Source organism: Panthera leo, chromosome A1 (assembly GCF_018350215.1).
Source record: "Panthera leo isolate Ple1 chromosome A1, P.leo_Ple1_pat1.1, whole genome shotgun sequence".
Taxonomy (NCBI): domain Eukaryota; kingdom Metazoa; phylum Chordata; class Mammalia; order Carnivora; family Felidae; genus Panthera; species Panthera leo.
The window spans coordinates 119973259-119999626 of record NC_056679.1 but is presented as its reverse complement, the minus strand read 5'-3'; the positions used below and the strand labels follow the sequence as shown (position 1 = coordinate 119999626).

Genomic DNA, 26368 nt, shown 5'->3' with positions numbered 1-26368 from the left:
GAGTAAGCTAGAGCATGGATTATGAGTGAGCAAGAAGAGAGGTAGGGAAATCAGTTAGAAGGCTACTCCAGAGCCCAGGCAACTGATAACAGTGACTTGTAAGAGTAGAGATGGAGAGCAGGGGCTCGAAGAGATACATTTCCTTAGTCTCACTTTACAGATGAGGAAAGTGAGGCTCAGGAAAGCAAATGATTTGTCAAAGCTGGGTAGGAGAGTAGAGAATTTTTCTGTTTAGAAGTACAGTTATCCCCCCTCAGTCATGGTTGTGTCAGTGGTTAAGGCATCTGAATACACTGATTATTAAAATCTTCCACAAGCAATCCGTTTTTGAGAAAAGATGTTTTCACTGTATCTAGCCCTATCCTATACATCAGAACACTTACTTAGTCCTTTAGCTGATCTGCACCTGCTGGGGTTACGTGACTGACTTCACAAACTGGGAGCCTGGCGTTTAATTCTACAATCAGGAATCATTATATTGTTTGTAAACAATGACAAACTATGATAAATATGCATCCTGGTTAATTACTTCCTTCCCACTTGCTGTCTTTACTTTCTCATTTCCATCATCTTGTCACATCTTAGTACCTGATTGTGCGTTCCCCACAACAGGCAGAGGGAAAATAGCTGCCAACATATTGAAATGCACGAAGACACCCCTGCATCCTTTGGGTTCTCAGAAACAGGAGCCAAACCTGAAGGTCAGAACCAGTGAAAACTAACAGATTTCAGTATGTTCAATGAAATCCTTACATTATTCTTTGGTTTGCACATTAGGTTTTATTTCAAGAAACAGAGTTCCTACTAGATTTCCATTACAGCCCAGCCCATGAGGCTGGATTATGAAACAAACAGTAACCCAAATTGCATTAGGGTATAAGACATTTGGTTTCTTTCTTTTTTTAACAGCAGGACCAAGGAGTAGTTAGTAAACATTTTAGGACAGGGTTCTTTTATCTACAGAAGAACAGCCTCTGCAGCAGAATTCTTGGAACAGAGAGAGCAGTCTCCATATGGTATATTAAATACCAACAATTCACATATGGTACAGTATAGGTGCTGTGTAAATCAAGCAGCAGTATAAGAGAAAGGCAGTTTCACGTGGCAGTGAAGAACTTGGGCTGTGACGTCAGACAAATCTCAGTATGAATCACACTGCTACTTATAACTTGTGTGACTTGTGCAAAGTGCCAAACCTGTCTGCTCACCTGTAACATGGGGGCAATCACAGTACCTGCCCCATGGGGTTGTGAAGTAAATGCAAAGTGTATTTACATGGCTCCTGAACTAAACACATTTGTCATTGTTGTTACCAGTTATTATTAGTACAAATAATACATTAGTAATATAGATTGTTACTAATTATAAGTAATTGGTAATTACCAATCTATCATCACTAATTATTATGGATTATTCCTTAATCTGTTTCTTTCAAGTAAAGGGAATGAATCGTACATATGAATTATATGTACAATAGGAGCTTTCTCTCCTCATCAATGGGGTTGACCCTTGACCCTGTCCTACTCTACCGAACAGAAGTCCATCTGAATGAACCCACGGGTGAACAGACAGCTGGCCTACATTTTAGGATACAGTGAAGACCTTGCGTAAAGGTACCTCCGTTACAAGGGCGGATGGCATACTGCACCAGCCACAGTGTGAGATTCTTGTTCTAGGTACTTATCTGGTACCAACAAGTTACATGGCTTTGGCCATATTCCTAAAACCCCTATATTTTTCTCATTATTAATTTTGATAATATTACTACCCCACTTAAAACCTGCTAGGTTCCATCAAATGAGAATATGCATGAATATATTTTGTAAAATGATAATAATATCACAACATATAAATTTGAGGTAGAATTTGTATCTTTGGTATTATTATCATTCTCAATGTCAGTCTTTAGTTTGGTCTCACCCACTGGATTATTCTCCTGTGCATGACCGAGGAGATTCTTTTTTTAATTTTATTTATTTATTTTTATTTTTTTAATTAATTTATTTTTTTTAATATATATGAAATTTATTGTCAAATTGGTTTCCATACAACACCCAGTGCTCATCCCAAAAGGTGTCCTCCTCAATACCCATCACCCACCCTCCCCTCCCTCCACCCCCCATCAACCCTCAGTTTGTTCTCAGTTTTTTTTTGTTTTTTTTTTTTTTATTTCTGAGACAGAGAGAGACAGAGCATGAGCAGGGGAGGGGCAGAGAGAGAGGGAGACACAGAATCGGAAGCAGGCTTCAGGCTCTGAGCTGTCAGCACAGAGCCTGACGCGGGGCTCGAACTCACGTACCATGAGATCATGACCTGAGCTGAAGTCGGACGCTCAACCGACTGAGCCACCCAGGCGCCCCTGTTCTCAGTTTTTAAGAGTCTCTTATGCTTTGGCTCTCTCCCCTTCTAACCTCTTTTTTTTTCCTTCCCCTCTCCCATGGGTTTCTGTTAAGTTTCTCAGGATCCACATAAGAGTGAAAACATATGGTATCTGTCTTTCTCTGACAGAGGAGATTCTTGACCTGATATTGGAGTCTCTTCTTAATCTAGTCTCCTTCCTTGCCCATATTTACTCTTTAGTGTTTGTACATTAGGTTTCTTGCCTCACTGATGACTCAGATTGCCTTTCCTGCCTAGAAAACCTTGCCTGTGCCCTCTTCCATTTGCCTGGATAACTCATCTGAAGAGTCAGCTTAGTTGTACATTCTCCAGAAAGTCTTCTCATTTCCACCATATCCAACCACCACGGCCCTAGAGGTCAAGGTAAGGACCCTTCTTATGCCCCTCCCCCAATCTCTCTTGCACCCACACCACTGTATTGTACTCTGTCAGGAGATCCTCCATCAAACTCTAGGACCCTCACCAGCAGGGACCATGCTTGTTCATCTTCTATGCCCACAGGAGAGCAAAGGGCTTACAAGGGCCACCCCGCTCTAGTCACATGAGTGAGCACAAGTTTCACAAGTAAATGAAACACTTTTTAATCGATGAGGCTGACCACAGATTCATTAAATATTCACTACACTTAAATACACACAGTCCAGTGATTATCACCTTTCCAAGTCCACACATCACGTGAGCACAGCTTCATGTGTTTCCTCAACGATGTTACTTGGAGCTTCAACTTCACTGTTCATCTATAGCTTTGTGCATATTTTGCTCAGAAAATTTCTCTATTCTCCTTCTCTCAGATCTTTAGAGACCACTTATGAATAAAAACAGTTTGTACAGCATAAGGTGTAAGAGAATGTTGAGGGAAAGACAATTTTAAAGAGCCGATCTTTTCAAATATTCATCTTTACAGCCATTGCAAGAGGTTGATTTTCTTGTTTGTTTTTACATCAACCAGGAAAAAAGAGACGTGGTGTAGTCTCAGAGATACTGTTGCCAACATCAATTCAAAAGCCTAGATCTACCCAACTAAAAATGAATCAGTCAAAAATACATTCCTCAGTTAAATGAAATCATTGAATCATGCATTAAGGAAAATGAAGAGTAACCTGAGACGATGGCAATTTACCTTCCTCAATGGAATGAAAAATGGGCAGAAGTCTGATATTGAAATTTCACTGGAATATACCCCTAATGTATGTGTGGGTGGGTGGGTGTGTGTGTGTGTGCGCGTGCATGCGTGTGTGTGCGTAGGGAGAGGGGATGAATGGAGAGGAACAAAGTGACAGAGCAAGTCAGAGAGAGGAAAAAAGTACACCCTGAGTTGAGAGACAGGTTGTGTTTTTAGTTATAATTAATTTTAGTTAAAAGCATGCAGATATTTTCTTGTAAGCTAAAATGTGAGTATTAAAAGTCAAAAAGCAGTACATTACTCTCATATTATCCCTATTCTTCAAAATCCCAGAAAAATTATACTTTTTTCTCTTTGTGTGTGTGAAGGAAATAAGGAACTTAAAATAGTGAAAATAGGTAAGGAATTTAAATTAGTGAATATATATATATATATATATATATATATATATATATGAAGAATTACATGTGCCTTTTTAGATATACCTGGAGAAAACGATTGAGTTCCCAAATGACAATCATGTGCCTATTATTTGAAGATGATGTGTGTACTACGTATGTATTCCTACGGGTTTCAGAAGGTCGTGTAAGCTTGATACAATTTGAAAATGGTATAGTATGACACATGGCAATGGCTTGCAGTTTATCTTTGAATCAAGTTGACATTTTTAGCACATTTAAACACGTAACACTGGGCACAAGTTTCCCTTCTGTGATGCTGCTGCAGGAGAAGAGGGCACAGACCCAGGGCACCAAGACAACAGCCCCTGGAGAACTGTACCCATATCAGGCATTCTCGACGGGTTCACTCCCAATTTATGCAAGGCCCTTTCTTAAAAATCACAGACTGTGGAAGCCGCCACTTCAATGTTTGATTGCCCTCTTTGAACATGGCTAGTCCTGCCCAGAAATACTCCTTCTCCTTCCTCCCCCTTGCTACTTACCTTTCAGACTACTACAATCCCTTGCTCCCCCACTGAAGCATCAGGCACAACCATTCTCCCAGTCCATCTCTCTCCATCACACCACTTGGTTCCATTGATCCTGCTCAGCCAGAGGGGCCACAGTAGCTGGGGCTTGCCCCCAGGTCCCACACCAAACTCATTTATTCTCTGACTCTTCCTTCTCTTGGTCTCCATATCATCTACTACTGTGACCTCCACCACAGCAAGAGAATGCTCTAATAGCCAGTAAAATTAGGTACTGTTGCAGAAATTGAATGTGTCTTCCTCCTGTCAAATGGTGCTGGGGTACCACTCGGAGGAACCCAATCAGTAGGAAAATGGATTCTGGCTAAACGAGGAGGAGGAGTCTCACAGAATCACACACTTTGGAAAGGAGGAGGTTATGCAGAAGCAAGAGAAAATTAGGGGACATTCCACACTTGCCTCTCCCTCATCTCCTCCAGACTCAGAGGTGTGCACATTCCTCCATGCTGCCATGCTGCAGAAGAGGAGGAAGGATCTGCTACAACTCACAGGGGTAAAGCTGGGGGTGGGGCCTTCCCAGATAGCAGGGAGCCTGCGACCTCTTGGGGCCCTCCAAAACACTAAACCTTGCTTAGCTTATACTTTAGAAATGTCAGCTCCATGAGATCAAGGGCTTTTAACATCTTATCTATTACTGTATCCTCACTGCCTAAAAGAATATCTGCACATAGTAGACACTAACCCCAAAATATCCATTGAATGAATCAGTGTAATGCACTGGCTTTGGCCATTATATCTCCATCACCATATTCCCGTTCTGGGAAACATTAGTCTGAGCAGCTTTTACAGCTCTAAATTTCCCCAAAGGAGTCACCAGATATTCAATGATACTTCCCTTTCTTTGGGGGAAAAATGGCAATAAAATAGTAACTTTTACCTAGTGTCCTTAGCAAGGATAAATAAAGACCTGTGTGCACCTTTCTCAGAATGATGTATCCCACATTATTGCAACAAAACAAATATCCACTTTCTTTTTTTTAATTTTTTTAAATTTATTTTTGAGAGAGACACAGAGCATGAGTGGAGGAGGGGCAGAGAGAGAGGGAGACACAGACTCTGAAGCAGGGTCCAGGCCCTGAGCTGTGAGCACAGAGCCTGACGCAGGGCTCAAATTCACGAACAGTGAGATCATGACCTGAGCTGAAGTCGGCCGCTTAACCAACTGAGCCACTGAGGTGCCCCCAGAAATATCCAACACTTTCAAAGTTTGCTTGAAAAATATGCTCAAAAGTTCCCCGCTTGCCACGTAGTGGTGCTCCCGAACAACATGGAGTGGAACTGGGCACTAAATGTGCCTCAAATGGAGTAATGGAGCTCCAAGTGGATGTTGTTATTAGAGGTCATATTTGCCCAGAACAACCAGGAAAGAGGATGAGAACAGGTCACCACCAGCATGGAAGCGGATGCCTGTTGTGAACATGACCACTAACAGACTACACAGTCCACATTATCTCAGACATGTGAATAGAAAGAGGAAATGTGAAGCAGATGGTTGAAAGTGCTGTGGTAACTTCAGAATGTGGTAAACTCCCGATGTGCTATTTTAGTGTTGGGATCTATAATAAAAGGGCAGCACAATCACGTCCTGGGTGGACTCCACATTTTTGGTGACCTGAAACTTGAGATTCTTTGTTTGTCTACTAGTCACCAAGAGCATTTCTCCATCAAGATTATGAAACCTAGGTGTCACGCTTTCTTAAAAGGAATCAAAATGTGGACTAACACAGAAAAAAGACATGTCCCTGACTCATGCAAATGAACCCCTGATAAGGAGAAAAAGGCAACCCACACATGTAGGGTAACAAAGAGAGAATGACAGAAAGTGCCTCCTTCTCAAAATTGAGTTATCAATGAGGGATCTTTACAAATGATATCCCAACACTTCCCATAGAAACTGTAATGAGTTTAGGGGCGCCTGGGTGGTGCAGTCGGTTAAGCGTCCGACTTCAGCCAGGTCACGATCTCGCGGTCCGGGAGTTCGAGCCCCGCGTCAGGCTCTGGGCTGATGGCTCGGAGCCTGGAGCCTGTTTCCGATTCTGTGTCTCCCTCTCTCTCTGCCCCTCCCCCATTCATGCTCTGTCTCTCTCTGTCCCAAAAATAAATAAAAAACGTTGAAAAAAAATTAAAAAAAAAAGAAACTGTAATGAGTTTTAAGAAGCTTCTGATGCCAATTAGGGCCCAACCACAAACTTTAACATTACTTATATGAACAAATGTTTCCCAGATTTGATATTTATAGAATTGCAGATATGTGGCCCATTCACAGTGGGCCTTAAAAACTCCTTAAACATCTTAAAAAGTTGGCTGAAAGAAGAATCCACATTTACTGGATATTATCAGGGGCAGATGATAGAGGAGTATTAATAATGAGTTTCTAAAAAAAAAAAAATAATAATAATGAGTTTCCTAGAAACCACAACACTGATTTACTCTGTCCATGTGACAAGAACAAACAAACAAACAAAAAACCCATAAAGTTGAAGGGAGTACTTCTGGTTCTATGAATGCTTTAATTTTATGAAAGATATGGGTGATTTAAAAAAAAATTTAATGTTTTTTTCATTTTTGGGTGACAGAGACAGAGTAGGGGAGGGGCAGAGAGAGAGGGAGACACAGAATCTGAGGCAGGCTCCAAGCTGTCAGCACAGAGGCCAATGTGGGGATTGAACACATGCACTGCAAGATCATGACCTGAGCCAAAGTCTGACGCCCAACTAACTGAGCCCCAGACATGGGTGATTTTATTAACTTCAGTTTTTTTAACAAAGATTTTTTTTTTTTACTGAAGTACAAAAATTGAAAAATATTTTCATGGTAAACTTCCTCAATTCTAGGTTTGGTAGCAAAATAATGCATAGCATAAAGATTTACGCTTGGGGTCTATTAATTCACTCTTGATTTCTCCATCATAGCTAGAACCTTAGTTAGAACAATGTAGGTCAATTTTGTCATTGAAAGAAATCTGAGAGTCAGTCCTCCTTGATCCCAGTACACGTCTCATCCCCACTGGCTAAATTTACTGAGTTTGGCTAGGCTCAAGGTTACACTAATAGCTTTTCCAGGAGGTCACACTGGAGTCAAAGGAGGCCACCTCTGAGACCTTAGAGAAATTAATTCCTGTAAAGGCTTGGTGTAGTTTAATATCTCAGTCCCAGATTGAGGCCAGGCTAAAACCAGTAGAGTAGGTAGCTGCTACGGGATACGATACTACAATCTCAACGGTAGCACCCCTCCTCTTCTGCCAAAAATACTTCTTTTGCTGGCCAGTCAAGAATTCTACCATGATAAAAGTAATAACCCAAACAATAATTGCTCAATGCTCAAGAGCATTAGCAATGAATTATATATGACTCTAATCACATTTTACTCTTTATCCTGTGAAATAAATGATACTTTCTTCCATTTGCCACATTAATGAATTGTGATTCATATTAACTAAGGACCTTTTCCAGGTTCCACAGTTAGTGTGGACTCACACTGGGGGCTCATGATACTAAATCCTATCATTGGTTCTCTTAAGGCATTTTGTTTTCAAGAACCTCCTGTGAAGATCTAAACAGACCACAGAGACATTGTAAAGTGGTCAGGAGAGTCTTATGACTCAGGATGAAGCGACTTCTTTTTCAACATCAACATGAGAGGAAAACTAGAATGGGATGTATTTTACCTCCTTTTTTTTTTTTTTTTTTAATTTTTTAACATTTATTTATTTTTGAGACAGAGAGAGACAGAGCATGAACGGGGGAGGGGCAGAGAGAGAGGGAGACACAGAATCGGAAGCAGGCTCCAGGCTCTGGGCCATCAGTCCAGAGCCCGACGCGGGGCTGGAACTCACGGAGTGCAAGATGGTGACCCGAGCTGAAGTCGGACGCCTAACCGACTGAGCCACCCAGGTGCCCCTCACCTCCTTTTTGATGGTGGGGAGAAAGGTGAGCAGACCAGGAAGTTGAAACATGCTGGTTGTTCATGCTGGTGCTGAACTCAAGCTTCATGTTGTTTCCATCATCACAGTGATTAAAGGGTGTGGTATTTTATTTTGGTCCAGCTTTGGCAGCTGATTTGGCAAATGACCAAGGTCAACTAGTCATCTGCACATTCTCCAAATGGATATCCTAAAGTAAACCCCATATTTAAAAAACTGGATACTGGATACTGTATTTTCCTATGGCAATGCTCCCTCTACCTTCCTTCCGTCCCTGCCCCTCTCCTCCCCTCCCCTTCCTTACTTTCTCTCTCCTCTCCTCTCCTCTCCTCTCTCTCTCTCTCTCTCTCTCTCTCTCATTCTCACTCTCACTCTCTCTCATATTGCATTAACAAATAATTAGGCACATCTTCCTTTCTCTGCCTGGAACGAAGATTCTTATGTGTTATTGGATAAACTGCCATCTTTAAGTCTGTACTGTATTTAGATTTCATTATCTTCCTTGATTCACCTATCCTGTTCCTTGAGATAGGTTAAATTCTACATAGTATGTTCAAGCTCAGATTATCTGAGAATTTGCCCCATGTTAAATCTCAGGATTAGGCTAAATCCAATGTTCCTCAATACCAAAGTGCCTTTTTCAGGGTGAAAGACACAATGTTTCTAAATATGGAAGGGACACATCTTTCTACTGGCTCTGAACCAGCCAGAGGATCAGTTGGGAGATAGGAGAGAAGTGTCCATTTGTAGCACCAAAGAGAAGAGACCAAGAGAAATTAAAATGCTATGACTGATACAGTTTCACTCCTAAGTGTAACATCTTTCCCTTTCTCCCTCCCTCCTGAATATTCACACTATTAAGGGAGATGTGTGAAGTCCTTCTCACAGTTAATGAGTAAGGATGCTCAAGAGAAGTATCTCAGAATACCTGCTTCTGAGCCAGGGCGTTGAAGTGATGAAACCCCAGTTCACAACTGCCTCGGGAAATGCAATGCATTCATGTTCCAAGTACAAAGCCCCTCAAACTCACTTTGAAAATTTGCTTAGAGTCTAAATAAATCAAACTGAAAGACTTAATTATGAAATCCCAGAGCTGGTCATGAGGATAATAAAGTGCCTGGGTTTCTGTTTCAATAGATGTGTTAATATTTTAGCAGCCCCTAACTGCCTGTGTTCTATTTCACAATTCATGATTAAAGTTTGATTTTAATAGAGACTCAAAAAAAAAAAAAAAAAAAAAACACCAAGGAGATCTGCATTTAAGTCCCTTGCTATTGCACTAGTATGTGCTTTCTAACATGTAATTAATGTCTCCCTCCTAGCCATTATCTCTTGATGGGGCAGAACCAGCACAGTCAAAGCCAAGCTCCATGGGGTGACCTGATCCACACTACACAAAAACAGACGCAGAATCATCAGGTGGCCTCTTCTGTATCTTCTCGTGCCATTTACCCCAGGTATAAGTTGGCGAGTAAGACCGATTTTAATAAACTGACGACCCTGCTAGGGGGGAAAAAACAAACAAACAAACAAACAAAAAACACCTCCCTCCTTTAATTTGAAATCATAACTTGAGACCTCTACAGAACTGAGAAATGAATGGAGGCAGGTTAAGTTGCTTTAAGAGACACGTTAGTTTCTGCTATTCAGATAATAAATATATGAAGAGTAATAGATTCTACAAATCCCTCGACAGAGTCTGTAAGAAGGCAACTTCTACTAGCTTAGAGGAAAACTCTAACTATACTTGCATACACACACACACACACACACACACACACACACACACACGTATATATGGCCACTGTAAGAAAACTGGAAAAAAAATTAAGAACACTGAAAAAAGTTAAAATGAGCTGCAATTTTATCAAAGAAGAGGTAACCATTTTTATTATTTTGGTGTGAATCCTTCCAGACTTTGTATCGTCAACTGTCCATAACTGTAAAGATGAACCTGTGACATTATTTTTAACAGCTTCATGGTAGTTACTGGCTGGTCCAAAAGTTTATCTTATTTCTAATCAAGATAAGTTGTTTGGTGTCTCCTGGGACTTAATGTGATACAATAAAACCCATTAGGAAAAAGTAGTTTCTCATTTTTTTCCTAAGGGCGGAAGCATTAAGAAAAAGAGATTTGATTAAGAGAATATGGAGACAAATCAAAATCTTTAATCCAGGACAGAGCCTTCTGGAATCATGATTTAATCTAAAACAGGAAGTCCTCTTAGAGATGTCATTTAAAAAATATGCTTGCTCTTGTCTCTGAAGCTGTTTTAATGCAACCACTGATAAGAATCCACTCCTCACAATACCAGAGCCAGACCAAGCATATTTTAAAGTGGCAGGTCTAATTTCCAACTGCAGCCTGGGTATTATGAATATAAATCATCACACGGAGAAGCAAACATCCTATAGAGGTCCCAGTCAGCAACTCATCCTTCTCAATAAACTTTCCAAAGACCAAAACTTACTGTCCAGGAATTCATGGAGATACCCAGAGACAGCTGAGGGCTTACCTGCGAGCGAGGAAGAACTGGTTCATGTTTTCATTCAGTTAGGGTTCAACAAGGGGTTCAGTATGATGCAAGAAAGCCTATCAGCCATTTTCCTTGCCTTACGTTAAGACCATATACCTGTAATAATCTTTAAATCTTTTACCTACAAGCTATATATGTGGTAGTTATCAGGTGAATAGACATTTTAGGTGGAAGGGGTAATTCTAGGCAAAGAGAACAGTATAAGTAAAGAGACCAAAGAAGCAACAGAGTAATGAATTTGAACACTATAACTCGTTTGATATGGCTGATACATGGGTTATTTGTGGGCTTGCCAGTGAATATCAACACAGAGAGTTGGAGAAATGAGAAAAGAGCTAGATTATAGTGTAAAGGGCCTTCTACTCAAGCCCCCCTCCCCCACCCACAGGAATCACCTGGGGAGTTTTAAAAAATGCACATGCTTGATCCCATGCTTGTACCCTAGGGTAAAATCTGGGCATCAGGATTGTTGAAAGCACCCTAGGTAGTTCTAATACAGGGCAAAGTTGGAGAACCACTGTTTTAGCCTATTAAAAGAAGCATGGAATTCATCTAAGGATAATAAAAATATATAAAATCATTTTTAAAGTACAGAAGTGCCACATTCAGGTTTGTTTAAAAAAACTGCTCTGTGGGATTTGGGGGGGAATGGCAGATGTGACAGCATTATTTTTAACACTTTGGAAACCCACATAAAAAGAAAAAAGAAAAAGCAGTATATATGATTGATTTACGACAAAGGAGTCAAGAATACACAATGGGGAAAGGAGAGTCTCTTCAATAATTAATGTTGGGAAAACTGGACAGCTATGCACAAAAGAATGAAAAGGGATCTCCATCCTCCTAAGCAAAAATCAACTGAAAATGGATTAAAGACTTAAATTTGAAACCTCAAACCGTAAAACTCCTAGAAGAAAATACAGTGAGTAAACTTCTCAACATTCATCATGGCAGTAAGTTTTTGGATTTGATGCCAAAAGCAGAGGCAACCAAAGCAACAATAATTAAGTGGGACTACACCACACTAGGCAGTTTCTGCACAGCAAAGGATGCCATCAACAAAATGAGAAGGTAACCAAGTAATGGAAAAAATATTCGCAAATCATGTATCTGATAAGAGGCTAACATACAAAATATATTTAAAAACTCACACATTCATAGCAAAAAATTGGATTTAAAAATGAAAAAAAGACCTAAATAGATATTTTTCCAAAGACCTACAAATGGCCAACAGGTTCATGAAAAGGTACTCAACATTATTACTTATCAGGGAAATGCAAATCAAAACCACAACAAGATGTTACCTCACACCTTTTAAAATGTCCACCATCAAAAAGACAAAAGAGAATAAGCACTAGCAAAGATGTGGACAAGAGCTAACCCTTGTGCACTGCTGTTGATAAGTAAATTGATACAATCACTATGGAAAATAGTATAGTATGGAGATTCCTAAAAAGTTAAAAATAGAACTATCATATGGGGCGCCTGGGTGGCTGAGCCAGTTGAACATCTGACTTTTGATTTCGGCTCAGGTTATGATCCCAGGGTCATAGGCTTGAGTCCCACATCAGTTTTTTAAAAAATTAAAAAAAAGAAAATAGAACTACCATATGATCCAGCAATACCATTTTTGGGTATGTATCCAAAGGAGTGAAATCAGGGTCTGGAAGAGAAATCTGCACTTCTGTGTTCACAGCACCATTATTCACAGTAGCTAAGATATGGAAACAACCTGAGTGTCCACCAATGTATGAATAAAAAAAATGATATATATGACATATACGTATAACAGAGTATTATTCAGCCATGAGAAAGAAAGAAATTCTTCTGTTTGTGATGACATGGATGGACCTTGAAGACATTGTACTAAGTGAATTAAGTCAGGCAGAGAAAGACAAATACTACATGGTATCACATATATACAAAATCCAAAAAAGTTAAACACCTAGAAACAGAGAATAGGAAAGTGGTAACTAAGGGCTAGGGGTGGGGTAGGTAGGAAGAAGTTGGTAAATGGGCATTAACTTTTAGCTATAAGATAAATAAAGCCTGAGGATCTAATTTATAATATAGTGACTATCGTTGATAACACTGAATGTACTATATAAGTGAAATTTACTAAGAGAGTAGAATTTGAATGTTCTCCCTCACCAAAAAAAAAAGTGAGAAAATGGATGTGTTACTTAACTAGATGGAAGCAATCCTTTCACAATATATACATATATCAAATCATTATGATGTGTCCTTTAAATATCTTATAATTTTATTTGTCAATTATGTCTCAATAAAGCTAAAAAATAAAATAAAATCCGGGGCCCTTAGGTGGCTCAGTCGGTTAAGCATCCAACTTCAGCTCAAGTCATGATCTCACAGTCCATGAGTTTGTGTCCTGTATCAGGCTCTGTGCTGACAGCTCAGAGCCTGGAGCCTGCTTCAGATTCTGTGTCTCTCTCTCTCTCTCTATCTCTCTGCTCCTCCCCCACTCATGCTCTGTACCTGTCTCTCAAAAATGAATAAAAGTTAAAAGAAATGAATAGAATAAAATAAAATAAAATAAAATAAAATAAAATAAAATAAAATCCAAGAAACAAAAGAAAATAGCAAAAGCAAAACCCATGGAAAACATTTATCACCAAACTAGCTGACAAAGTAGACCCTCAAGTAAACAAATAAAAATACAAATAGGAAGGTACAAATTACCTACAGCTACAAGGCCTGTATGACAATGGTATCTGTGTGGAAAAAAGCAACAAGGTGGGACATAAAGGACTTGAGAACAGGAGAACCCCCCAAATAGCCAACACACATGCACTTGAAAGCACAGTACGCCATTTGAGACCACCCCCCTCCCAATTCTGGGGGAGGGCCCACAGTATAGACTGAATAGACTGAAGCAGTCTGGCCTCTGTAAACCCTAGTTACTGACCTACCTAGATTCCTTTCTAAGACAGGCTCTTACTGAGAAGGAATTGCTGGGAGTAGAAAAAAAAAAAAGAAGAAGAAAGGAAGGAAATAGAACAAACAGATGAAAGGAGAGAGTGTGGGCTAAGATGAGAAGGAGAATGTAGCTAGGAAATCTCAGAAGGTAGCAACCATGATTTTCAACATTATACTAAAACAAAAGAAAAGGAATTTTGTGAAATTAGAACATCCATAAACGTCACCTTATTCTAAAAGGCCAAGAAAGATAATTTTACATAAAGGTAAGCAATATAAAACTGTTGAGCTCAAATTCTATACAAAGATATAAGAAAGGAAGACTAAGTGAGAGAATATGATTTTTATACAAATGTATTATAAGAAATAGAAAAAAAAGAGCAGAATAACATCCCTACAGACAGCAAATGCATTATAGAATGACATGCACATAAAAAAGATTAAAACTACAATTTAGTATTTAAAAATGAATTCAAATACATTGAAAAACTGATACAAAACACTGAAGGATAACATAAATTGGAATTGGAAAAGACTAGGAATTTAGATGACAGTATTTATGAAAGAATTATAAACAGACGAATAAATAATTTTTTAAATGAAGACTAAATGGGAAAGATCACAGGAGTGCAAGAATACAACAGATAATGTCTTAGAAATAAAAAAGGAATAAAAATACTTACAAAAATATTAAAAAAAAGAAATCAAAAGGGTTGTAGAGAAAGTGACAAATAAATATTGAAGATAGGCCAAAAAAAAAACAAAAACAAAAAATCAACAATCAGATAATAGGCATTTCTAAACAAGAAAACTGAAGCAAGGAACAGACCAAATGTTAAGATCTGTTTATCTAAAAAAGTTAATTATTTCATATATGCCTAAGTAACTTTAAGGAAAAAGAAAGAGCATGTGACTCTTTAGGGAAATAATATTAAATTATCAGACTTTCTGACAGCAATACTTAATGCGAGAATAATCAAATTTAGGATATTCAAGGAAAGAAAGTGTAGACCAAGGATTTTATATCCAGCAAAACTAACTTACATATATCAGTGGCACAAACTGTTACCAAGTGTAAGAACTAGAGATAATCTTCTCTTGAGAGCTTTCTGGGAAATCTGTAATACAACAAGATTTAGTGAACCAAAATAACTGGAGAGGGGTCAAGATTAGGACTTGTGGTTAACATTAAATACATATTTATTTGAAGCAGTTAATTACTGTGTCAATTTAGCTTAGCTAGAATTGTGCTTTCCAGAATGCCTTTCCTTATATATTCCTAGATTAAAGCTGTCTATAAAACAAATTTTCATAAGAATTAAAAGCAGAAATGAAAGAGAAGCCATTATGCTGTGTATGTCAGATGAGGATTCCATGTACTACTATTGCTTCACCCACCATATAGTTGTTATTGGATAGCCTTGTTGGTCTCTACCATCAGTCAGAACTTAAACTCCTTCAGTTCCAATAAAACATCTTTCTTTAGCTTCTCTAAGTCATGTGTTGTTAAGCATGTGTGCAACTCTTTGGCAAAGTGCACCAGTCTCTTCTACAGATTACCAATGTTGTTGGGGTTATAGGGAGTGAGAAACAGACATAAGACCCAGATTCTCTTTATGGGGTTCCACTTTTTCTTTGTTTTTCCCTGCTTCGTATATACTATTTCTTCCCTACTGATCTATAACAGCTTCAGACCTACACATTCTAGAATCAGAGGAAACAGCCTTAACAGACTTCTTCATTAGCTTCCACAATTATGTAAAATCTAATCCCTAAGACCCATATCTCACACCATATCATTTGGAAAGGTCTGCTTCACTTATCAAACCCTAAGTGATCCCCTTGTAGAACTAAGATTAATGAAGTGTAGGAGGAACAGAGTATAGTATGCACAGGTTATATATCATGATTTTTTGAAGCAGAACAAAAGAGATCAGATATACTACAGAACAGTTAAATAAAAACCCTATAGTTTTTCATCTGTATTGTAAGTATCAATAGGAATTAATCAGGTGTTTTATCTTTCTATGTGTATTTACATTCTAGCTCTGTCCACTGAAGAGACACAGAAATAATGGCTACCCCAGTGGCAATGAGTATTCTTAGTACCCAGACTGTGATCTTCAAATACTGTTTCTCATTAAAATAAACCAAACTTTCTTGGAAAAGACTGATTTTAGGTCTGGAATAGGAAATATACAAGATGAGCTTGGAATACCTCATGATACCCGATTGCTACTAAATGATCAATGACTATGAAAATGAAAATCCTATTAAAAAGACTCAGCAAATTGAAGAGGTTCCCACTGGCCAAACAGAGAACAATTTAAGCTTCATAATGATAATAATTATAACATATCTAAACCCATCAAATTAGTTTAAATCCATGAGTTAATGATAATTAAAAAAAAAGTAACTCATCACAAAGGAGAACAGGGAACCAGTTCATTACCTTGACACCAAATATGTGTAACAGGAGTACTAGAAAGAAAGAAGAAAGGGACAGAAAAACTATTTAAGGAAATAATAGCTGAAATCTTTCCAAATGTAATTAAAAACATTAATCACACATCCAAGAACTCCAATAAGCTGCAAGAGGGATAAATACAGACATTGAAATCAAGATACATTATAATAAAAGTGTTGAAAGACAAAGACAAAATGTTGATAGCAGCATGAGAAAAATGACTCATCATGTACAAACTGAATAAGGTTAACAGTGTACTTCTCATCAGAAACAATGGAGGTCAGAATGCAGTGAGATGACATAGTCAAAGTACTGAAAGTAAAAACTGTCAACAAAGAATCCCATACCCAGCAAAACTAATTTCTTTTTTAAAATGAAGGCAAAATAAAGACATTACCAATAAACAAAACCCAAGAGAATTTGTTGCTAACAGATCTTCCCTACCAGAAAAACTAAAAAAAAGTTCTTCATGTTAAAAAGCAAGTGATACCAGATGGTAATTGGAATCCATATGATAAAACAAAGGATGCTGTTAAAGGTAATTATCTATGTAATTACAAAAGACAGTATAATTATATATTTCATTTCCTTTGTTCTCCTGACTGATTTAAAAAGCAACTGCATAAAAAATATGAATGTAATTGTAACATGGGGCCTTTAACATACAAAATGTAATGTATTTGACAATAACAGCACAGAAGAGACCAGTTAGAACAAAGCCATACTGTAGTAAGAAAATGAAACCAGATGGTAGCTTACATCCAAAGACAGTAATGAATTAAACCAGTAAAGGTAAATAAGAAGGCTAATATAACAAACTCTATAAATATATATTTGTTTTCTTCTTTCAGTTCAGATTATGCAAACTGAAAATTATAACAAGGCATTTGTTGGATTTGTAACATACATAGACATAATAGTATATATTAGTATAGTGTATAATAGATATCTCACAAAAAGGGTGGGAGGAAATGGAGTTTTATAAAAGTAAAGTTAGTATATTTGCCTGGAACTAGGTGGCTCAGTTGGTTGAGCGACCAACTTCCGGTTCAGGTCACGATCTCATGGTTTGTGAGTTTGAGTGCCACATCGGGTTTGCTGCTGTCAGGGCAGAGCCTGCTTAGCATCTTCTTACCCTCTCTCTACCCCTCCCCTGCTGGTACTTTCTCAGAAACAAATAAACATTAAAAAAGAAAAAAGAAAATCATGGGGTGCCTGGGTGGCTTAGTTTGTTGAGCGTACAACTTAAGCTCAGGTCATAATCTCACAGTTTGTGAGTTCAAGCCCCACATCGGGCTCTGTGCTGACAGCTCCGAGGCTGGAGCCTGGTTCAGATTCTGTTTCTCCCTCTCTCTCTGCTCCTCCCTCACTCACACTCTGTCTCTCTCTCAAAAATAAGTAAAAAAATTTAAAAAAAGGAAAGGTCACAAATCAATAACCTAAGCTTCTACCTTTAGAAACTAGAAAACAAAGAGCAAACAAAACCCAAGAAAGCTAGAAGAAATAATAAAGACTAGAACAGAGAAAATCAACAAAACTAAATCTTTGAAACGATCAACAAAAGATCTTTGAAAAGATCAACAAAACTGACAAACATTTAGCTCTACTGAGCAAACAGTAAAGAAGATGCACATTATTAAAATCAGGAATAAAAGGAAGAATGCCATTACCAATATCACAGAAATAACAAAGGATTATAATGTTTTACTCTGAACAACTATGTGCCAACAACCACATAATTTAGATGAAATTTTAAAATTCCTAAAAAGACACTAATTACTGAAACTGACTCAAGAAGCAATAGAAAATCTGAATATGTTCACATCAGGTGAAGAGATGGGATTACTAGCTTAAAATTTTCCCACAGAGAAGAGCTCAGGCCAAGATAGCTTTGTGAGAAATTGTGCCAAACATTAAAAGAAGAACTAATACCAATTCTCCAAAAACTCTTCCAAAAATAGAAGACACTTCCTAATACAACCTATGTGGCCAATATTACTGTGATACAAGGTAAAGATATCACAGGAAAGAAAACCACAGAAAATATCTCTAAAATACAGATGCAAAAAGCCTCAAGAAATTACTAGCAAACGGAATCCAGCAACATGTAAAGAAGAATTATGTACTACAACCAATAAAGATTTACCCCAGAAATGCAAATTTTGTTTAACATGCAAACATCAATATAATAAATCATTTCATAGAATTAAGGATAAAAACCATCTGATCATCTCAATAGATACAGAAAACCATTTGATAAAATTCAATACCTTTTTATGGTAGAAATGTTCTACAAATTAGAAAAGTAGCTTCCTCATGATAAAGGGCATCTACAAAAAACAAAAAAAATATGATAGCTAGAGTCCTACTTAATGGTTAAAAGTAAATGCTTTCTCCCTAAGATCAGGAAAAAGACAAGGATTTAAACTTTCACATCTTATTCAACATGTACTGGAGGTTCTAGGCAGGGCAATAGGGCAATGAGTTTGTATAAAAAAATTTAAAGAATCCAGAAATAAAACAAAACAAAACAAAACAAAACAAAACAAAACAATGGTGGGCCCAATAAACAAGTTCAGCCATGTATCAGGATATAAGATCAATACACAAAAATCTATTGCATTCTCATATAGTAGCAATGAACATCCAAAAATGAAAGTAAGAAAATAATTTCATTTGCAGTAGCACCAATAAGAATAAAACATTTAGACATAAATTTAACAAAAGAAGTGTAAGGCTGAGATACTAAAAACTACACAATTTGTTGAAAGAAACTAAAGAATATCTAAATATTCTTCTTTAATGATATGTTAAAATGTTTATAGATGGAAGCCTTAATATTATTAAGATAACAGTACTCTGCAAATCAATCTACAGGTTCAATGCAATCCCTATCAAAATCCCAGATGGGATTTTTTTTTCCAGAAATTGGCAAGCAATCTAAAACTTCATGTGGAAGTGGATGGGGCTCAGAATAAGCAAAGCAATATTGAAAAGAACAAAGTTGGAAGATTCATACATCCTTATTTCAAACTTGCTACAAGATGGTATAGGTAGTACATAGGATAGACATTTAAATTAATGGATTGGAACGCCTGGGTGGCTCAACTGATTAAGCATACAACTCTTGGTTTCCACTCAGGTCATGTCTTGCAGTTCATGAACTTGACCCCCACATCTGGGCCCCATGCTGCCAGTGCGGAGCCTGCTTGAGATTCTCTCTCCCTCTCCCTCTGTCCCTTCTCTGCTCTGTCTCTCAAAAAAAAATGTCAAAAAAATTTTAATAAATTAATAGATTAAAACTGGAAGTACATAAATAAAATCTTATCTTTATATTTGTTGATTTATAAGGGTATCAAGACAACTGATATGAAACAATAACAAAAAAATAGTGTTGAGACAACTAGATATCCACAAGCAAAATAACGTAGTTGGACTCCTATCTCATACTATATACAAAAATAACTCAAAATTAGTGATAGACCTAAATGTAAGAACTAAAAATATAAAACTCTTAAACACAGCAGGAAACCTTTTTATCCTAGGGTTGGGCAACAGTTTCTTAGATAGGACACTAAAAGCACAACCAGCAAAAGGACAAAATGGGCTACATCAAAACAATTAACTTTGTGCTACATCTAGAATATATAAAAACTCTCACAACTCAGTAATAAAAAGGTAAGTAACACAATTAAAAAATGGATGAAGAATGTGAATAGACATTCTTCCAAAAATGATCTACACATAATCAGTAAATGCATAAAAAAGAATATAAATGAAAACTATAATGAGGTATTACTTCACGCCTAGTAATCAAAAGGTCATATGATAATAAATGTTAGCAAGAATGTGTAGAATTAGAGATGGAAATGTAAAATGGTGCTGCCATTTGGGAAACACTTTGGCACTTTCTCAAAAAGTTAAACAGAGAGTTACTATGTGATATAGTAATTCCACTCCTAGGTATACAAGCAAGAGTAATTAAAACATATGTCCCCACAAAAATGTGTACATAGCTGTTCACTGCAACATTACTCAGTAGAGCCAAAGAATGAAAACAACTCAAATATCCATTAACTGATGAATGCATAAACAAAATTTCATAAATTCATACAAAGGAACATTTATAATTAAAAAGTAATGAATTATTCCAACATGAATGAACCTTAAAAACAATATGCTGAGTAAAAGAAATCAAGTATGACAGAACGCAGTATATGATTACATTTATAAGAAATGTTCAGAATAGGTAAATCTATAGAGACAGAAAGTAGATTAGTGGTTGCCTATGGCTTCAGGCTGAGCTGGGTTGGGATTTGAAGTAATTCCCAATGGGTACAGGGTTTCTTTTGAGGGGAGACAAAATGGTCTAAGATGAGAATGTGGTAATGATTTCCCAACAGAGTGAATATATTTGCAGAGGACAGAGAAGTACATTGAATAATATGATGTGCCTTCGTTCAGCCACAACCAAAACTCTGAGAAATTCCACAGTTCAAACAGCCTGAATTTTCAACACATTAGTTGTTAGTCAAAGGAAGTGATGGAGGGATAATCATAAGAACATCCAGGAAATATTTAGTATAAAATTCAGGGTGGTGCTTACTTACAAGAGCGCTAAGGAGTTGTGTTTGGAATGGGACACATGGAAGGTACTTCTAGATTGTGTAAAAATGTTCTATTTCTTGACCTGGATGTGGTTTCAAAAAAAATGTTTGTCTTAGAATAATTCATTGTCACAAATTCTGTTTTGCACCATTTTCTATATCTGTGGGGTTTTTTAAAATATTTTTTTAATTAAATAAATACATAATTACTTTGGATGTATTGGGGAGCATAGATTTTGGATTTCAGCAAAATGAAATCAGAACTAAAAAGAACATATAGGAAACTACTGAAGAGGCAGGGGAAGTTGGGGTATTTATATGTAGCTCTTTAGAGGCAAATTAATATGATATGGGGACCAAATGGATAAAGTGTGTGAGCAAGAAGTGGAAGGAGACAACTTAGGGACTGATGACTCCAGTGAGTATGAGATAAAGACTAGATAATTCTCTCCTACTCTGACAGCCTTTGATTATTGATCTTCCCTGCCCAAGAGCCATTCACATTTGGTCTGGTAACAGATAACCTATTTTCTTGGTGACCTTCATTCTTGGTCCACGGGTTTCAAATGACTGTCTCCACTTGTGCTCTAGGGAGCCTCCCGGAGAGAGGCCTGTCTAATCAATGCATAATATGCCACGCCACAGTGATTGGTGCAGTGGGGGCATATGACCCAAGCTAGATTTGTTGGAACTGAGGAAATGAGACCATCTCTTGTTCTTCTAGACTAGGAGGTAAAAAGCTATAGACGTTACTACTGTCTTTAATGTGAAGTGAGAACGTGCTGAGGAGTGAAGCCAACACAGCAGAAAACAGAACGGAGACGGACACGCAGAATCCACATGGATCCTCACATTGGTAATGACATCAATTTGATCCAGTCAAGTCTGAAGACAGGTTATTCCCATACTGTTTAGTTATGTGTGAGCCATAATATTCTAATTACCCCCTTTTGTTTTAAAGAGCACATTAAGTTGGATCTCTGTCAATTGAAAATGAAAATAAATTAACTAATGTGGGGATCAAAGAACATTAAACTGTTTCCAGAGGGCTCAACCATATATCTGCTCTAGTCCAGCAAGGGTCAATAGAAATATAATGTGAACCACAAATGTAGTTTCATATTTTCTAACCTCCACATTAAAAAAAGTAAAGAGAAATAGGTGGAATTAACTTTAATAATATATTCTATTTAACCTAACATATATTTGTATATATATAATATCATTTCAACATGTAATTAAATATTTTAAAAATTATTATTAGAATACTTCATATTCTTTCTTTCTGAGGACTCTGAAATACACTGTTTATTCTACTCATACAGCTCATCCCAATTCAGACTAGCCTCATGTCAAGTGCTCAACACCCCTATGTGGCTGGTGCCAATCTTATCGGGCAATAAACTCTAGGCCATGCTCTACCATTTCCCGCCAGACTCTCTCTGCCTTCTCCTGAATCTCATTCATAGTGTTTTGGCATTGTTAGATAGCTTAAATGTCAAGTGGTCCACATTCTCCTGTTACAGACGGAGTACCCTAGCGAGATTTTGCCTGTGGCCTAGCCTCCCAAGAGGCTGAAATTTTGCTTGTTTCCTAGAACTGAACCTGTACCCTTCTGTTTATCTGAGAAGTCATGGTTAAATTCTTACAGTAAATGCCCTTTGGCTTAACACATCTAGAATAAATTTGTATTATCTACAAATAGGAATGTTGATTGATACCAATAGGAAATATTATTATAACCATCTTATGCAGAAAGAAACTAAATCTTTAAAAAGTTAAATATTCTGCCCCATATTGCCTAGGAAGTATTTGGCAGAGTGGAATTTGGATCCAGACCTCTAGTCACTTTATCTGTTATCCTTGGACTAGAATCTAGGTTTTCTGATCCCAAGATCAGCTTTCTTTCCATGATGCCAATTCCCTAAGCTACAAACAATAGACTTTTTAATATGAGGACACAGTAATAAAATAAAAGTGCAAAGTTTTTCATATGCTTCCTAAAAATCAAATCCTAAGGGGAGAATTTTCAACACTATGGCAGAACAGTGCAAGAGATATTCAGGGAACCGGATAATCGTAATAGGTGGTTGGCAGTCAACTCTATTTCCACTACACCAGGGCTGCCTGTCTCAATATGTAAACACTCCTTAAAGCTGCACAGAACTTTAGCTTTAGCCCAACAGAGAGGAAGATTAGAGTCAAGGCTTGGACAGCTTCCACTCTGGAATCGCATCTGCACAACATCACCTAGTTAAAACCAAAATGGTTTCCGTGGGGAGCCAGACAGAGCAGTTCTATAAATAGTCACCTAGAAACACAGCTGGTCTATGGCCTTTGGGTATGTGGATGGCTGAAAGCAATGCGTCAGGGAATGGAATTAAAACTATACACATGTACGCACACAGCACAGAGCACTCATGAGCATACAATTACACAAAAACAATAACCATCCCACAACAAAATTCTCTCTATCACTGCTGGCAAAAGTGTGGGAAGAAGGGAACTCTCTGATACTATTAACAGAAATGTAAATCAACTCAACTGTTTTGAAAGACAATCACCAATATTTATCAGACTACATCCATAGATGCCTTAGCAATCCTCTTTCTGGTAATATGGAAGGGTACATGTACAAGGATATTTACTGCAGAGTTTTGTTTTTAATAGCCCAATAATGGTTAATAATGTAAATGTCTATACAAAGGGGCCTGATAATTACAGTACATTCACATTTTGGAATATAAAGTTGACTTTAAAAGAACAAGACTATTCTGTGCGTGAGAATATGAAATGATACCCCTGATAAATTGGTGGGGGGAAAAGCTAGTGGAGGAATATCACAGTAGATAACCCAGATCAATAGACAGATCCAATGATGTGGAATGACAGGGCTGGCAGCTCTTTCTATATGTTAATTCATTTAAACCTCACAACAAACCTACAAGGTTGATACTACTGTTATCTTTGCTTTATGGATAAGGAAATGAAGCAAGTCACAGAGAGGTGAAACACATTAGCCAAGGTCATAGCTGTTCAAAAGAATGGAGAGGGTGAGGGGCTAACTATCAGTCTTTCCTTTTATACAATTCCGTAGGGTTTTATTTTTCTTTAATGAATGAGCATTTTTTTTTATGAAGCTGGAAAAAAAAAGTAGGTAAGAAAGAAAAACAATACTGTGAAAATCTCTTTAAGAAACCATAAAAACTATGGGCCCACAGATTGCTTTACACTCACCTCTGGCCATCTCTCTACCTGCCCCCATAGCACACTTCTCTCAGCTGCCTTCCTTGCATGCTTCCCTGTTCTGCTTTGAAATAACAGAAAGACTTTTCCTCTTATTTGCTCAGGGATGGCCCTACCTGCTAATAGCCTTCATCATAGGAAATATGTATTGATATTCAGACTAAAGGCTCTTTTGCTCAGTTGCATCCCACAGCGTGCGTTACATAACAATGCAGAACAGAGTGTTTTATGTGACCTGCAGAACAGTAACTACCACGATGATCTAATTGTGTTAATGACACATATTTTAGGTACTGAGGCCAATACTCTAATCACTTCAACTAGAAAAGGAGTCAGTTTTGGGTGATTCTTTCAAACCGTCATCAGGTTTGTCCAGTTGCAATTAACTACTTGTACCATACCCAAAAATGGTATAATGAATAGCATTAAATTGACACTGATTGAAAAACAGGGGTGTAAGTAAATGAGATGAAGTATGGGGCCAATGTGACCTAATCTTCTCTCTGGCCTTTGAGAAAGATTACCATAATTTACATCAGCAATAGTATTCCATGAGCTATACATCCCTCCCTCATTTAATGTCCACATACTGAATATTACATTTAGGAATATTATTATATTGTCTGCAAAATATAATCAACTTAGCTATTTATTCTTGTATCAACCATAAATATATGACTGCTTTAATATCAAGTAAAGGGAAATCACTTCTCAGCTGGGGAGTGGATTTCAAGTATTAAAATAAGGCACAAAGATTGTCCATAAAGGTAAAGATCCCCAGATGATAAACTCGATCTTTAAGGTTAATTACATCCAAATACTAAACACTTCTTTAACATTTCTTATTTCCCAGAGATAAGCGGACCACCACAGGTGAGTAACCTCTCGGCTCAACAAACTGGCTCAGTGGATAGTTTTGTTTCATTGAAGAAAGCAATTAGCTTTTAGTGTGCTGGAAAGTGGGAAGCAATTTCACAGATTAGTAGAGCTGCGGGCTCTGTCTGCTGGTGATATCGGTAGATGGCGAGACCTACTTCCCACATTCTTTCAGGGCCAGCATAATCAGCAGATGATAACACAACACACAGAGGCAGCTGTGTCCACTGACAGGCTCTTACTCGGCAGAATGCATTATCTGAAAAGCCCAATGACAGAGGCTACATCGACAAGGAAATAATGCATACCACCACATTGTTTTTCATAAGCAATAGGGCACGATGCAGTAACTAGAGCAAGAAAGACAAAGTTTTAAGGACTTCAACCATCATCATTATTGTAGACATGTTAACTCTACCAGGCACATGAGAAAGAACAAAGGAATATAACATAGCAGAAACAGGAGGAACTTATCACAGTCAACTTGGGAACTCAGAAAAGCTGGATGCTACTTCATATGCTGTTTTCTACTCATTCTTAAATGACAGATAAGAAATAATCACAGCAGTAGAAAACAAGTCGTCTAGCAACTTCGTTAGGGTTCCATACATGTTTGAATTAGGTGAAAAAAATTTTTATTTTTATTTATTTTGAGAGAGAACACAAGCAGGGAAGGGGCACAGAGAGGACAGAGAGAATCCCAAGCAGGCTCTGTGCACTCAGTTCAGAGCCTGACATGGGGTTTGAACTCACAAACTGTGAGATCATGACTTGAGCCAAAACCAAGAATCAGATGTTTAACCAGCTGAGCCACCCAGGCACCCCTATTTAGGTGACATTTTAAAATAAAATAAATAATTAAACCTATAGCCAATTTTTAAAACTTAGGAGATATTACATAAAAACCCAGAGTGCCAACTTTTCTTGAAAACTCAGAAAATCTGGTCCCTCTGGATCATCATGTTCTCAGGCAGCAGTTGGCTGGAGAGGAGTAATGCCTGCTCCTCTCAAAGGCCCAGTTCACCACAGTCTGTTCAGGAATGAACATTGGCTGTTTGGGTACCAGGAATGAACATAGGCTGTACTTTATCACTGCACTTGACTATCACTGCTCTATTATTTCCAGATAGCAGAGAAATATTGCTCTGTATCCAATATTTCTCTATACAAAATGGGAAAACAGAAGAGTGGCCAAGAGAGCCAAGTAATTTCTTTTTTTCACTCCTGACCTGCTATGTTCATATTCATGACTAGTCTGGACTCTA

At 37.6% G+C, this 26368-nt stretch overlaps 1 protein-coding gene across 2 annotated transcripts in view; it reads right to left on the bottom strand.

Moving 5' to 3' along the window:
• Positions 1–26368, bottom strand: part of KCTD16 (potassium channel tetramerization domain containing 16) — a 259237-nt gene that overhangs the window by 18361 nt on the left and 214508 nt on the right. The window lies entirely within an intron of this gene.